The sequence below is a fragment of the Callorhinus ursinus genome, unplaced genomic scaffold (assembly GCF_003265705.2).
Source record: "Callorhinus ursinus isolate GAN/ISIS: 27379988/994484 unplaced genomic scaffold, GSC_fseal_2.0 scaffold8, whole genome shotgun sequence".
NCBI classification, from domain to species: domain Eukaryota; kingdom Metazoa; phylum Chordata; class Mammalia; order Carnivora; family Otariidae; genus Callorhinus; species Callorhinus ursinus.
Window position 1 is genome coordinate 25,247,111 of NW_027397070.1, and position 14,086 is coordinate 25,261,196.

A 14,086-nucleotide genomic window follows, 5' to 3' on the forward strand; every position below is an offset into this window, starting at 1 on the left:
CTCATCTGACTTACATGCCATACCACACGGCAAAGCTGCATCTCACATGAGATAGATAACAAGAGTGCTGGACTCAGCGTTTCAAATTCCTTCTCACTGAGAGCAAGTTGGTGCAACCTCTTTGTGGGGTGATTTGGAAATATTAAAATTTAAAATACAAATATCCTCTAACCTAACAATTCCACTTCTTAGGAATTTTTTCCCCACAATAACAAAACTAAGGCAAAACAAAAATACATACATGTGTGGAAATAATAATTTCAGCATTATTTGTAAGAGGACGAGAGTAGATGTGGTTACAATGTTCTTTAATATAGATGATAGTTAAATAAATTCTGATACATCCAGACAACGAAACTCTATGAAGTCCTGAGAAAGAAGGAGGTAAATCTTTACATGATAATATTGACTACAGAACATGCTACAGGGTATGTTAAATGAAAAAATAAAGGAACAGAGGAGTTGGCACACTGTGTGCATCATGTGCAGCGTGTGCAGATGCTCCCTTGCATATAAAAAGGGTATCAGAGGGGGCCCCGGGTCGCGCAGTCGGTTAAGCATCGACTTTGCTTTTGGCTCAGGTTGTGATCTAAGGTCGTGGGATTGAGCCCTGCATTGGGCTCTGTGCAGAGTCTGCCTAAGACTCTCTTTCCGTCTTCTCCTGCCCCTCTCCCCTGCTCGCTCGCTCTCTCTCAAATAACTAAATAAGTCTTTTTTTTTTTTTTTAAAAGGGCATCAGAGCATTTATTCATTGATTTAAACTAAATTACCAGTAAGTGTCACTTCTCTATGTATTACTCACTTGCTACTGAGTTTACTGTAGATTTCTGAGGACTCATATAATTTAACTTGTCCTAAGAAGCAATGACACCATCATCTCTGAATCAAAAACAGAAAGGAAAAAACGGGACTAAGAAACGAGGTGCCTCTTTATAACCTCAGGGAAAAAACTGGGATAGATTAGCTGCCACTGGACCCCTTCCTTATTCTTCTCACTGAAACAACCTGCTCCCTTTAAGCTGATGTGGGTGGGTTCTTGGGGGTGGGTTCGTGGAAGTATCTTTTTAAAAAATCTAGAATACTGAGCCTGGTGCTGGCTCCTTACACCATTTGTGGGCTGAAAAGCAGAGATGGGTCCTGATTTTCATCCAGCAGCATAAAGTAAGGGGTGAATACTGGAGATTATAAAAGATCCCACCTATGTTTCCAGGGAATTTCCAGACCAGCAGTATGGTAGGGGAAGCTAGACTAGGGCATTAGGGACCATGAGATTCAGCCCCATGCTCCTAACCTCGGAATGGGTAATACGATGAAAAGTATATGTTCATGAGGAATGTCTCAATAGTTCCTAGTCTCTTAAGTTTGGTACCTTGGCTCTCTCAAGGTGGCAGAGCATATGGGTAAGAGCAAGACTCTGTAGCCAGATTCCAAGATTCAGTCCCGAGGATGCCATTTATTAGCTATTTGATCTTGAATACGTTACTCTTTGGTCTTAGTTTTCTCATCTGTAAAATGGGATAATTCTGGTACCTTTCTCCCAAGACTATCATGGAGATTAAGCACGTAAGTACAAGTAAAACACCTACCAAGTACTCCATCAACGCTACATCCTTAAAAGCTAAACTGTTTCAGAGAAAGTCCTATTTCTGCACAGCAAGCATTAAAAGCTTCAAACTCCTCACTGCCTCTCCCCTCTCCAAGCTCCCTGAGGCCATGAATTAAAATAACAGACATGATCTTTGTCTCCTACGTTCAACAGAGCGGTTTTTCCTAAGCAATGCTGTCTAGTACAATGCAAATTAGTGTAAACTATTCGTTTTATCTCAAAATCATTTCAGAATTCTGTAGTCATTAACTTCAAACCCAGACTTGCTTTTGTGCTTAATTATTAGCTCTTCTCTCAGGAGTTGAGAGTGTAGCACTTTAATTCATTTACAAGTTTAAGTGCCCATGGTGGTGGTGGTGGTGGTGCTTTCTGAACGGACCCAGCAGAGCTCTGGGGTTGCTGTGTTAGCAACGACCTCCCTGGAGGTTCTGGGCTCCAAGCACAGCAGTTTCCTCACGGTGTAGGCAGGGTATGGGATTTTAGAGAGGGAGATGGCTGTGAGATCCTGAGCAAACCCTCACCTGTCTGCATCCGAGTCTCATCATTTCTAAAACAGAGGGGCTGCATTAAACGGGCTACTGGTTCTTTCCAGTCCCACAGACTCTAAGTAGATATGAACCCTGTCTCAGCTGGGCTTTTTGTTTGAACTACACTGAAACACTCCCCACGGACCCCAGCATTGCCACCACACACCTAAACACACACACACAGAAATACTGACAGCCCCCCTTTCCTGAGTGCTAAGGGCCAAGCGTTTCACATACATCACTGCGCTTAATGCTCACAACAGACCTCCGGGGCACCTATTCATTTTTCAGCTACCCAGAGAGGCCAAGGTGAAGGCCACAGTGGGAGCTGGGGATTCTGGCCCCTCCCAGTTCCATACCATTCTATCTAGATCCAAGGGACTCTCAGGCCCTCCGAGGCAGCCACGTGTGCGGTGAGGGTCCTGGAACTGAGCCGTGCAATTCCCCTGACGTTCCAGGTGTGAAGTGGCAGCATCACCCATGGGTTTTCTACTTTTCCAATTGGTTTTGTTTCAGCCATGCCGGTGTTAGGAAGCAGCGCCCGAGGAGTTCTCCTCGAGCCCTCAAGAGTTCCCACAGCAGACAGATTCTGCACATTGGATCCCACACCTCCTCTCTGTCTCGCAAAAACTCAGAGCCCTGCACGGTTGCACTCAGGTGAGAGAGGCAGCAGAGTTCCCCTCCTGTGGGCTCTCGGCTGGCTTGCTTCAGACTGCGGGGCAGGGCTGGGCCAGAGCACCAGGGACCAGACCTCACTTTCCAGAATTGGTTTCAATGCACATGGTCGAGTCTTTGACTTTCCTGTAGCTGCACATGTTCCGAGCCTGTATCTTCCATCCCTGCCTTGAGCACTTCAGTCTGCCGGCCAATCTCTCTCTCTCTCTCTCTCTCACATACACACACGCTCACACATATTCTCATTCATTCTCTATCTCTTTGAAGACATTTCATAGCTGAAAATAAACACATCAAAATTAAGACTGTGCCCTGCGACAAGAAAGCCCATACAAAAGAATTAAAAGCCAGAGTTCTTGAGGCCTCAGTCAGTAAGGACTGTCTCTGGAACCATCCTCCTCTTTTACAGGGTGGAGAGCTGCAAAAAATAGAGCTCATCAGAGACTCAGACATACTCAGAATAAGAAATGCACACATTATGAGCAGCTGCATTCAGCTGAGTTCCTGGAGGGATGTGGGAGAAGCCTGGCATTCCTTCACTGCTCTGGAAAAGGCTGATAGCACAGCACCCAAAGAAGCAAGCTCCCGGCACTGTGGGCGGCACCCACCAGGCAGCAGCATCCCCACAGGCGGGTCCCGCCTCTCCCTGGGGCTGGGCGCACTGGGCACCCTTGCCTGCACCACTCGGCTACACAAGCCCTGCGCCTTCCTCTGGGGCCTCCGGCGCCTCAGGGGTGGGGCAGGCTGTGAGGGAGGGCTTCCTGAGGAGCTCCCCGAAACCCTCCAATGAGATAGTCCATGGGCCCCCAGACTGCGTGTGGCCTGCGTGTGGCCTGCCCGGGCGGCGGGCAAGGGGCAGGACCCAGCCGGGCAGCCTGCAGCCCTCTCACTGGCCCCTCAGGGATGAAAATCCTGCCATTTGCCAAAGGAAGGCACCACTTTGCCTCCCACTGGGCCTTCACTTATGCGGGGGCCTTACCTCTGGAGAGCACTGAGCCATAGAAATAGAGAATACCCAGTCAAATTTGAATTTCAGTTAACAAATAATGTTTCGGTATAAATATGTCCCAAATACTGCATGGGGCAAACTTATGTGAAAACATCTTTTGTTATTTACCTGAAATTCAAATATAACTGTGTGTCCTGTATTTTACCTGGCAGCCGTACCTCCCTTGCAGTCTTCCCTCCCTCTAGACCTTCCCAGGGAGCGATTATTCCAGAGATGTGCTCCTAAGCAAAAAATTGTTCAGTTCTGATTCTCCCGGGACTGCTGATGGAAAGGAAAGACTTCGGGGCACATCTACTGAATAAAATCTCCATAGGTGGGTCCCAGAAATCCACATTTTATCAAGTTGTTATTTAGGTGATTCTGATGCACATTTGTATTCGTTATCATTGCTTCTGGGCAAATTACCCTCCAACACAGAGGCTGAAAACAACCAACATTTATTAGCTCAGAGTTCATATGGGTCAAGAATAGGGATGGATTTAGCTCTGTGATTCTGGCTCAGGGTCTCATGATGCTGCAGTCAGGTGTCGGTTCAGGATACGATCACCTCAAGACCCCACTGGAGCTGGAGAATCGCTCCTAGGCTCCTTTGCATGGCTTTCAGTAGGCTTCAGGTCTTTGCTGGCTATTAGCTGGAAACATCAGCTCCTCACCACATGGGTCTCTAACTTTCCCCAGAGCTAGGGAGGGGAGGCAGGGAGGGGGACTTCCCTAAGACAAATCCCAGTCTAGACTACACTCAAAAGAAGAGAATTTCAGAAGAGCAGGAATACCAAGAGGCAGGAATCACTGGGGGCCATCTTAGGGGCTACCCACGCCCACAATATTCAAGTTTGAGAATTACTACTACAGATCAGTCCTCAACATACTGCAACCAAGACCACATTTTAAATATGGGAGCAAATGTCTGCCTTTACTTATTTTTTTCCTGTTTCTATACTTCCTCCACATCTACCCCTTGGGGATTTGAGACAACAATGAAGAAGAAGAAGAAATGGGGAAGAAAAAGCAGTCAAAATGACAATCTTAGAATAGCAAAATGTTAAATTTTAAAATGCTTGCAAATATTGTTTGAGTAGAAGTAAATTATATGCAAATCCCATGCATATGTAACTGTCATCTTAAAAATTTTACCACTCAATGTGGCTGCTGAAGAATCTCCTATGAGGACTCTGGTGACATAATAAGTAAGGTGACCGGTTGTCTCAATTTGGCCAGGAGTCTCCCAAGTCCTGGAAAACCCTTTGGTCCCAGGCAAAATGGTCTTTTTTTTTTTTTTTAAAGATTTTATCCATTTATTTGAGAGAGAGAGAAAAAGAGAGAGAGAGAGAGAGTACAAGTGGTGGGAGGTAGGGAAGAGGCAGAGTTAGAGGGAGAAGCAGGCTCCCCACTGAGCAGGAGCCCAACTTAACTTGGGGCTCAATCCCAGGACCCTGGCCCGAGCTAAAGGCAGACACTTAACCGATTGAGCCACCCAGGCACCCCAGGTGGTCTCTTTCTTAACAAGGAGCCACCAAGAAATCACATCAGCCCCCTCTCCACAGACTGAGTGGGTCCGTCCACCTTGTGCTGAAGCAGAGAGAGCATGGGCTTTGAGTTAGAATGTGTGCCCTTAGCTGTGGCCTTAAACTATCTCATCTAGAAGACAGGGATCCGAAATCTGCTTTAGGGAAGCTTAAATATAATGACGCACATGGGATTGTCCTGTAACCGGAAAGCTGCTGTATGGATGATGCTCTTTGCGCTATTCTGAAAAGAGCCACTCCTGGCATGAAAGATGGGACCACAACCATCACCCCTTTACACTGTTGCAACCAAATCTGACATTTTCTCCTTGAACAAGGCTGGCTTTGCCGACCCCCTGAAAAGGGAAACGTAGCCCACATTACACACCTTAATTTTTATTTTAAGTTGCAATTTAGTCCCCAAATTAGTTTACTCTGTTTCCTCCGGAAAACGCTAAGCTACCAAAAAGGACAGTCCTCTCTATTGTATCCTCAATGACAGGTTTCCCAGAAAATCTGTGCGAAGCCTTGATAGAAGAGACACGATTCATTTTCACAGCCCTGAGGGTGTGACTCCCCCCTCTGAGAGAGAAAACCTGTCACCAGCGCTGCTCCTTCCTTCCCTCCACCCTCCGCTTCCATTCCTCAAGGTTTAAGGAGATTTTTTTGTTGGTGAGAAAAGCAGTAATCTGCAAACTGTGTTAAAGTGTTCATCCTCTCTTTTTTTCTTCTGCCTTTACCAGTTCTGGGCAGCCCTGCACATTTATATGATGTGAAGTCTCTAACTCAAAACAGACAATGCAATTTTTTTTAAAGATTTATTTATTTATTTGAGAGTGAGAATGAGAGAGAGAGAGCACATGAGAGGGGGGAGGGTCAGAGGGAGAAGCAGACTCCCCGCTGAGCAGGGAGCCCGATGCGGGACTCGATCCCGGGACTCCAGGATCATGACCTGAGCCGAAGGCAGTCTCTTAACCAACTGAGCCACCCAGGCGCCCGACAATGCAATTTTTGAACTGACTCTATTTTCCTTTGAGGTAGGCCAATTAGCAACAATGGCCTTAATGTACTTTTTCTCCCCCACTCACCCCTGCTAGTACCCCTGAGCTGTGAGTCCCAGGCACCCAACAAAGATGGTGGATTGACTGCAGTGTAAAAGAAAGATCATGTGGGTCTCATCTGCTCCCTACCACTTGGCAGCCATATAACCTGGAACTTCTCTCAGTCTGAATGAGAAGAATTAGATCTGGCCTTCCTGCGACAGGGGGCGATGAAATATAAGGGTTTAGTTTTTATTAGAGTCCTTCCTTTGGCACGCTTTAGGTATCTGGCCAGCTGAATATTCCTACAGTAGTATTATTTGGAGGAGAATTTCTACTTACTGACCTTAGCAAGCTTACCTAATAATTATAATAATCTTAATACTGCCACACAACTGTTGCCTTATGATTTCTGTTTTATAGTTTTAACACTTAAAAGGCTGATTTTTGCTCCTGCACTTTAGACCAGTCTCCAAGATGTGTCCTTCCTCTGGCATACAAGATGGTGAGATTTCAGTTTATGCAGTCTATAGCTTTGAGTTTCAACAAAGATAGAGAGTGTTATAAAAATCTAGTTTTGAAATCAGCAGTTCTACCTCAATAAAATTGATTTTTTTTTTAAACAAACAATGCTTAAGAAAACCTTAAACAAGTACCGTAATTAAAGAGAAGATTATAAACACATTTTCCCTCTGGTTCATTAAGTTGCATGTAAGCTTATAGTTAATATATAATGAAGACATTACAACCATATCAAAAGAAATGACAAAAGGAAAAAAAAATGCTCACCTACAATCCTACCAGTCTGATATAATAAATTGTTTCATTCCATCATTTTCCTTCTGAAGGAGAAAAGATGGAGTGAGCAGGGCTCAAGACTCAGCCCTCTCCCACAGCCCTTCCTCCCTTTCCCAGGGCATCTGGGGCCTAGGGGTGAAGTTCAGTGACAAGCAAAAGCTCTCAGAAAATTCTTGATGGAGCTGAGCAAAAATACTGTGATGGTGAGTCTGTTGTCAACTTGGCTGGGCCACAGTGCCCAAATATTTGGTCAAACACCATTCTGGATGTTTCTGGGAGGGTGTTTTCAGAGGAGATTAACATTTAAATTAATTAATGTTAATGTTAATTAAATTAACATTAATGTGGGTGGGCTTCACCAATCAGAACAGAAGACTGGAGGGCCCCAACTGAGTCCCTCAACTTCTTTCAGCCTTGATTTCCTCATCTCAAAAACTGAAAGCACTTTGAAACACTGCTGTATGTCTGATGTTATACTTAGCATATTTCCTAAGTTAATAGCAACAGCTAACATTGGAGGACTTTGTACATGCCAAGCTCTGTGCCAAGCACATACATTATTTCATTTAACCCATTCAACAACCCCATCTGGTGAATAGTAGTATTGTTCCCATTTTATAAATGAAGAAACTGAGGTATAGAGAAGTTAATCCACTTGTCTTAGGTCACATAGCTGGGACACAGCGGAGCTGGGACTTAACCTGTCTAGATCTATCAGAACTAGGGAATGTTCTCCCTAATGATTAGCTCTGTGACCTTGGGGAGTTATTTAACTGCTCTGAGTTCTGATATTCTTGTATGTACCATGGGATGCCTGTCTATCTCCTAAGCCTATTGTGAGAATTTGGGGAATCCCATTTGGGAAGGCAGCTAGCACCGTGCCTGGTGTGCGCTCACAGAGTGCAACGAGAATGTCTATATAGACTGCCACGTCCCACACTGCCAGCCCCTCTGCACAGAGGACAGCCTCTTTCTTTTTTTTTTTTTTTTAAAGATTTTATTTATTTATTTGAGAGAGAGAATGAAAGAGAGAGAGAGAGCATGAGAGGGGGGAGGGTCAGAGGGAGAAGCAGACTCCCCACTGAGCAGGGAGCCTGATGTGGGACTCGATCCCAGGACTCCAGGATCATGACCTGAGCTGAAGGCAGACACTTAACGACTGAGCCACCCAGGCGCCCCAGAGGACAGCCTCTAACCACGTGGAGAATCAGGAAAGCAGCCTGATGGGCTGTAATCAATGACCGACCTGCCACACTTATCAAAATCCTGTTTGAAGAAATATTCTTCCTGAAAAGAATCAATGAATTTGAACAGATTTATGTTAAGACTTTTAAAATGTTAAATGAATATCTTCTTCTTGAATATATCTGAGGAGACTAAACTGCTCTAAAACTCAGATCTTTTAACAAATCATGCCTTAAAATACTGATGAAATATATCATAAATATATACATATATGTATATGTATATATATATTTAGATTTTATTTATTTGCCAGAGAGAGAGAGAGGGCACACACAAACAGGGGGAGCAGCAGACAGGGGGAGAAGCCGATTCCCCGCTGAGCAGGGAGCCCAACGCGGGACTCAATCCCAGGACCCCGGGACCACGACCTGAGCCAAAGGCAGACGCCCAACCGACTGAGCCATCCAGGTGCCCAAAATATATATTATATTTTAAAATATAGCCATGAGATTATTGCGTTAGCATGCTAGGGCTGCCATAACAAAGTACCACAGGCTGGGTGGCTCAAACAACAAAAATATATATTCTCACAGCTCTGGAGGCTAGACATCCAACATAAAGGTCTTGGCAGGCTTGGTTTCTGCTGAGGCCTCTGTCCTTGGCTTGTAGATGGCTACCTTCTCCCTATGTCTTCACATTGTCTTCCTTCTGCGCCCGTCTGTGTCCTAATCTCCTCTTCTCATAAAGACACCAATTAGATGGGGTTAGGCTCTACTTTAATGGCCTCATTTTAACTTAATGACCTCTTTAAACACCCCATCTCCAAACAGCCACCTTCTGAGGTATTGTGGGTTAGGACTTGAACATATGAATTTTGGAGGGGCACAATCCAGCCCATAATAAATACATATTTATTAACCATATTCACAAGAAAAATATATTCCTCTTTATTGGACATCTTCAGAATCATTGACTATGCATGAGGCATATATTTATATCCACTGACTATATTTGAGGCAAATATATGCATGAATATATTCATACATGGAATACGCCTTGAAACAAGCTTTGGGAAACTGGTTATTTTGGTAAATTTGACAAGTTGGCCATATGGTAAATTGATACTTTGTTGAACGGTCTCTCTGAGAATTAACAATTTGGAATATTGATCCAGAGCTGATGTAAAGTCTGTGCGAACCAAAAGCTACTGGGACCTCCCCACCCCCCAAGAATATCATGCTATTATCTGAGAGAGAAAAGTGCCCAAAACCAGGACCACCTGCCAAAACAATAGCAGCACTTAGGTGACAGGTCACTGGCAAGGGGCCTTCTGAGGGAAGAAGGGAGGTTGGGCCAGGGTACTATGGAACCTGAGGAAGGCCAGTTCAGTGGGGTGACCCCTGAGGGCTTCAGGATCCTGGTAAGTGGGGTGAGGGCAGGAGCGAAGGAAAGACGACCCTCGGGATAACTCTGTTTCCCAGCTTTGCTTTGCTTTAAGCTTCCCTTTTCCCAGATCTCCCACCCATGAGGCTACGCGGCCATTTCTGTGTCACAGGTGCCACTTCTAAGTCGCCCCAGGCATGGATCCTTAGCAGCATAAGCTCCTTCATGTACGGACCCACGTTGCCTTTCTGATTCATTTAACAGTGAAAACCCAAGGACATCAGTGGTGAACCCCTTTCCTCTCTACAGCCATGTCCAAATGCAGCTCCGTCTTCTTTCCTTCTACCCTTCCATTAGTCTACCGAAGGGGTGAGCCTCTTCTTTCCAGAATCAATTAATCTGCCTGTGCTCTGGACAGCATTCCTTCTAAGGAATGCGATCTGGGATCCTCCTAATCTCACTTCGTGCCCCTGCCCCCAGAAACCCCCCTTTGTCTTCAGCCACCATCTCTCCCCTTTCATCCTTTCCTACCTGCCTTCTCTCAACCCTAATACTCTCGCTCCTACCAAACTCTACGCAATAAGTTACTACTCTTTCTCCACTCTAGTGCCTCACTTTTCACTGACATCTGCTTATGTTTGTATTCCCTCAGGACCTAGTCACACATCATAAGTGCTCAAGAAGGGATGGTTGGATTAATTACTGCACTAGATAATGGATCTTTCTCCAGCAATAAGTGCAAGGATCATGCAGGATGTGAGATGCTGTTCTTGTCTTTAAGGTGGGGGCCGTGGAGTTAGCAAGATGCATGAGACAAGAAACATGAAAAAATGTCACCAAAGCTCCACTGTGAACAAAGAGAACAAATCTTTAAAATGGAGGCATCTGGAGAGGCCTCTGGGCTAGACAAACACCTTCCGGTTTCCATCCAGCACTTACATAAATGTGAATCAACAAAGTCAGAGTCAAGTGCCAGGACCAAAGGGGATCCTGCCACTGTGTCACGACTGGGGGTTTATAAAAAATGAATGTAATGAGTGTTTGGGGTTCTCTTTTGTTGAAGAGGATGGTGTCCTTCGAAGGAGGAAGGTGCCAGTGGACAAATGGGCTCTGAGCATGAATCACTGTACACAGAGCCTCTTCGGTGTCTGGCGGCCTGACGCTGGCACCAGGAGCCAGCTAGTCCTGGCTCTCTCTGGTGGCGTGCTGCAGTTCTCCAGCTGTAAGGGGTGGGGTGACGCTTTCAAGGCGGGAGTATGCAAGGCCGTCTCAGGAGGATTCTCTGCACCTTGCACAACGTCCTCCACCACCTTCGGGACCTGGCCATCCAGGAGAGGAAACACATTTGCAAAACCAGGCCAATCCTCTATGCTTCCGTAGTAGTAGTAGTAATAGTAGTAGTAGTTAGAAGAAAGAAGAAGAAAGAAGAAGAAAGAAGAAGAAGAAGAAGAAGAAGAAGAAGAAGAATTAAGTACCTATAAAATGGCTGGCATGTCTTGGGCTCTGTCCTACAGCACTTAACTCCTTTCAGGAACCGGCTCCTTCCTGTGCCAGCCAGCAGCTCACAACTTGCTGGCATCCCCGGCACCTGCCACGAGGCCTAGCACACCGGACACAAGTGAGGAGACATGGTGACTCTGTCTCTCCATATCTCAGGTGAAGAGAAAAAGTGAGGGCGAAGATTGATAAGATGTGGCTCAAGACCAACTAGGGTCTGAAGGAAAGAAAGCCTGTGAGACCGAGGGGAACCATCTCCACGCCCTCCCGCAGACCTTCAGCTAAACACACCTGCCCGTTCGCAGATGAAGCAGACGCACAGCCGCTGCTGTGACCGGAGAGCGCTCGCAGCCCTGGAGAAACAGCCCCGTTTATTCCCGATGGAGCGTGCCTGGCCGCGTAAGGCGGGAGAAGGAATCCTGCCTTTTGTCAACAGTGAGCACCAAACGCAGTAACTCACATTCCATTCAGCTTTCAAGTGGACCACTGGCTCTCACATCCATTTTCCTGTTTGAGCACCTCAAGAACTCTGTGGGTGAACAGAACAAATGTCACCACCATCATCATTATCCCCATCTTACAGATGAAGAAACAAACTCAGACCGAGGGACTTGCCCAAGGACTCCCAGCCTGTCAACAGCCGGGGCAGGAGTTCAGCCTTTGCCATCAGGCCTTCATCTAGCCCAGAAAGTTTCCACCAAAAGATACTGAGGCAAATCTTTAATCAGGAGAGGGCCAGGGCCACCTGAGGGGACTCTTGAGTGGCCACTCTCTGAGTCACAGTCAATGCTTGGCAGCAGAATGCCCTGGGGCCTCATGGGTCAGCCAGAGAGTTATGTGAACTCTCCTGTGGTTGGAAGAACATTTCTGAGGACATTCGTAAGCTGAAGCCATTTCATTCTCCTCCTAAGCACGGGAGGATGAGGAGGCCAGGGTCCTGGACTCTCTCTTTACGGAATTCCACTCTCCTTGCGAGGTCCTCAAGGAAGGACAGCAAACAATTCCATTGTTTTTGCTCCAGAATAACGATATTTTCAAGGCTACCTGGCCAGGTGTGCCTGTGCTCTAGAGACACCGGTAAGACAAATAAAGCGGTAGAATTCTTCCAGCCTTTTATCAATTAATTACAAACCTACTTACAGCCTTCACCCTTCCTTACACACACACACCATCATTCTCTCTGCTCACATTACACAGGTCTGGGCAGAGATCTTTATCTAAATGCAAAACTCTGAATTGCTAAGTGGCAATATTAGCTTAAGTGTTGGGTTAGCCCTGATCACATTAAGCAAGATCACATAAAGTAGCACTTGTATCAATTTTGACAGTCCTGAGCCCATCCAGATGCAAGCCACCATTTAATCTGGTTTCCTACTGGTTGCTAATTTAATTCTCCTATAACAGCAGCCAACCATGTGTCAATCATCAAAGCTGTATTTAAAATCAACCTAGGGGGCACCTGGGTGGCTCAGTCATTAAGCGGCTGCCTTCGGCTCAGGTCATGATCCCAGAGTGTTGGGATCGAGCCCCACATCGGGCTCCCAGCTCAGCAGGAAGCCTGCTTCTCCCTCTGCCCCTGCTTGTGTTCCCTCTCTCGCTGTGTCTTTCTCTGTCAAATAAATAAATAAGATATATATTTTTTAAATCTCAATTTGGTTTTAGGATGCTGTATAGTCACAACAGAAAAACTTTAGACATCCCATAAAAGAAACCACAATTTTGAAAACTACCTTACCACTACACTACGGAAACCCCCTATTTGGAATAACATGATATGAGTATAAATTGTATTGACAGTTTTCAAACCTGGTAATATAAAAAAAAAAAATTGGCTCATTGCAATCTTTTTAAATACTTTGCTCTGGACTAGTATATCTAAAGTCCAGTAGAATGTGTATTATATCTGTAACATCTGCGCCCCCAAGAGTCAACTCTGCCTCAATGGCAGGGCTCCCCTCTGACATATACTGGGAAAGGGGAGATATTATCTTGCGTATCTCTGAGTGACCCACCCCGTGTAGGGGCTTTCCCTGGTTCTTCCAGCTCTGTTCTGTCTATCCAGTAAGTACTGCCTGACCTTTGCAGACCTGTCCCCATGCAGAGGATGCTGCTCCCTTCCTGTGAGCCTCCCCAGAGGGTAACGTGGGCAAATATGTTTCTTACGCTGGCCTCTTCACTTTCTGCCACCACCCAGGTGTCACTTTCCTGAAAGCTGTGTAACTAAAGAGAATGACAATAAAAGAGATAAAACTCCACACGAAATGTGGGCTTTTCCCATAATCCAGGAGAAAAGCAGCAAAGAAGTTTAACCTTTCTTAGAAGACACTTTCCATTCCTAATCTTGCTCTCCGGATCACAGACCTCACTGCCCAAGGACCTCTCCTAATGCATGTTGTAACTTTCCCTCCACTTTTTAGGCACCCCCTTACCTTGGGGGTTAGTCCAGCCCCAGCATCTACCTTCTCTCCTAAGCAATTCATCTTCTTGACTCCTGAGTTACTCCCTCTATAAGAATTCCAGGATGGGGATAGAGAGGTGGAGGCCTGAACATTTTCTGGGTAAAAAAGTGGTGGATTTGCTCTTTAGTTAACACATGAAATCAAACTATTCCCACAAGGGGTTTTTGTTTCCTCACTTTTGCTTTCTGACTAGTTTTATGATGTTTACTCTTGTAGCTTGGTAGGTTAGGATTTCCATAGTATGATCAGCAAGCAACACTATGCTAGAAAGCTTGTAAGTCAACTGCTAAGATGATTGGGCTGGTATTATGGACAAAATAAGGACTTAAAAAGCAGATCACTTCCTGCAAAAAGTAGTGGTTGCAAAGGATCTTCAGATAGGAGTAGGGTTTGAAGAGCAGA